The sequence below is a fragment of the Bombus fervidus genome, unplaced genomic scaffold (genome assembly GCF_041682495.2).
Source record: "Bombus fervidus isolate BK054 unplaced genomic scaffold, iyBomFerv1 scaffold0034, whole genome shotgun sequence".
In the NCBI taxonomy this organism is placed as follows: Eukaryota; Metazoa; Arthropoda; class Insecta; order Hymenoptera; family Apidae; genus Bombus; species Bombus fervidus.
Window position 1 is genome coordinate 1,164 of NW_027212597.1, and position 2,430 is coordinate 3,593.

The 2,430-nt window shown below is 50.6% G+C and overlaps 1 non-coding gene across 1 annotated transcript; it reads right to left on the reverse strand.

Moving 5' to 3' along the window:
- Positions 1-783: 783 nt before the first annotated feature.
- LOC139997166 (5.8S ribosomal RNA) lies at positions 784-938 on the reverse strand. The gene has a single exon (XR_011802608.1). It is a non-coding gene; the product is annotated as a 5.8S ribosomal RNA (ribosomal RNA).
- Between the last annotated feature and the right edge of the window lie 1,492 nt (positions 939-2,430).

Genomic DNA, 2,430 nt, shown 5'->3' on the forward strand with positions numbered 1-2,430 from the left:
ACAGACGGAGTGGGTATTCGATCCCTGGGGCTGTACGAGTAAAAACATCTTGATGAAAAGACGGTTGTGTTTCTTTAAGGCACACAGTTTTTCGTTACGCCACCAAGTTTAGGTTTAGGTTTTAATATCTTGGTTCTCTTTTCTCTCCTCTCTCGACTGACTTTGTTCAAAAATATTTTTGCTTTCTCTCAGTCTCGCCAAAAATTCATTTAAGACGACGTCGGGGGCGCGGTCATTCGTGCTTATCGAAGACTAACAAAACGTAGCAGAGGCTGATACAAAAAGAAAAAAAAAATCGGCCACGAAGAAAACTCGCTCTGTGTATCTCGATAACCGCGTCGACGACGACGGTTCTCTCCGCGCTCTTTTAATTCGTATCCTTCTTCTTGCGCTTCGTCCGACTCAGAAACGTTCGTAAAACACGAACGACGGCGGGTTGTCAAGCCAAGAAGGGACAGAGAAGAGACGGAGGTAGTTTTGCGAGTCTCCCGTGAACGCGATAGATTTTTCATATATATTTGTATCGAGAGCATGCGTACGCCGGTCTCCACACGATCCAGCGACGAACGCCGACGAACGTCCAACAATCGCTCGTACGTCGCGTACGAGCCCTCGACCGCTCTTTAATTCGTATTCTTTTGCTTGGCGCTCGTCCTCCGACTCGGAAACGTTCGTTTAAAGATAAAACGAACGACGGCGGGCTGTCGACGAGGCAAGAAAGAACAGAGAGAGACGGACCGAGAGCAACGATACGCAACGCAAGCAGTCTTAGGTTTACGTGAGCAACCCTCAGCCAGGCGTGGTCCAGGAATTGTATCCGTGGACCGCAATGTGCGTTCGAAATGTCGATGTTCATGTGTCCTGCAGTTCACACGTTGACGCGCAATTAGCTGCGTTCTTCATCGACCCACGAGCCAAGTGATCCACCGTTCAGGGTAATCGTTTATGCATGGATTTTTGTTTGTGTACTCAGGTTTTTGTACTCTTATTCTCGGTTCGAAAGAAGCCGATATCCGACAAACGTCCGACCAACGGGAATCGAACGCGCGGAAGTCGCCATATGATTGACGACACGAAAATACGTTCGAAAACGAAATCGGACGGACTGCGCGACGACACACGCAGCCCGCCGACCGGGCGTAAAGTGCATTATAATATATAACAACCAACGAGATCGAAGCTCCGTTCGTCAGGAAACGACGGGGATATAACACCCGATTCTGAATCCTCTGTACAGCACACGATCTCGCGAAGAAAGCGCACGGTGGCTAGCCCATGATATATATATATGTTCGTTCCTCTCGTCCAGTTATTCGAAGCAAACAGCCGATATGCATCTCCATCGTTCGGGTAAAAAAAAATCGATGGGACGCGCACGGTCGTAGTCTTCCTCGCGCGGTCGTTTCTTCCCGATAGCCAGAAGCAGAGTTTGAAAAACTCTAGCGACGGAACGAGGCATTAGACTCTCGACAACGAGGATAGAGAGACGGCCGGCGATCCCCTCTGAATCGACTTCGGTGGTTCAGGTAAAAATAAAAAAAATCGATGGGACGCGCACGGTCGTCGTTCCTCTTCCTCGCGCGCGGTCTATTCTTCCCGATAGCCAGAAGCAGAGTTTGAAAAACTCTAGCGACGGAACGAGGCATTAGACTCGCGACAACGAGGATAGAGAGACGGCCGGCGGTCCCCTCTGAATCCACTTTGGTCGCTCAGGTAAAAATAAAAAAAAATTCGAAAGGGACGCGCACGGTCGTCCTTCCTCTTCCTCGCGCGGTCTTTTCTTCCCGATAGCCAGAAGCAGAGTTTGAAAAACTCTAGCGACGGAACGAGGCATTAGACTCTCGACAACGAGGATAGAGAGACGGCCGGCGGTCCCCTCCGAACGGATGGCGACAACGACGACTAAAGCGCGAAAAATCGCGACGAAAAGGAACGCATCTCCGTTCAGGTGTATGTGTGTGCGTGCGTTTAAAAAAAATTCGATGGGACTCGCAGCCATCGGCCTCGCGCGGTCGTTTCTTCCCGATATCCAGAAGCAGAGTTTGAAAAACTCTAGCGACGGAACGAGGCATATGACTCACGACAACGAGGATATGGACAGGCGGTCCCCTCTGAACGGGTCGACGAGACGATGGTAAAAGAGACGAACCGGACGAAACTTCCGTCGATCAGGTAAAAATAAAAAAAAATTCGATGGGACGCGCACGGTCGTCGTCGTCGTCTTCCTCGCGCGGTCGTTTCTTCCCGATAGCCAGAAGCAGAGTTTGAAAAACTCTAGCGACGGAACGAGGCATATGACTCACGACAACGAGGATAGAGAGACGGCCGGCGGTCCCCTCTGAATCGACTTCGGTGGTTCAGGTAAAAATAAAAAAAATCGATGGGACGCGCACGGTCGTCCTTCCTCTTCCTCGCGCGCGCGGTCTATTC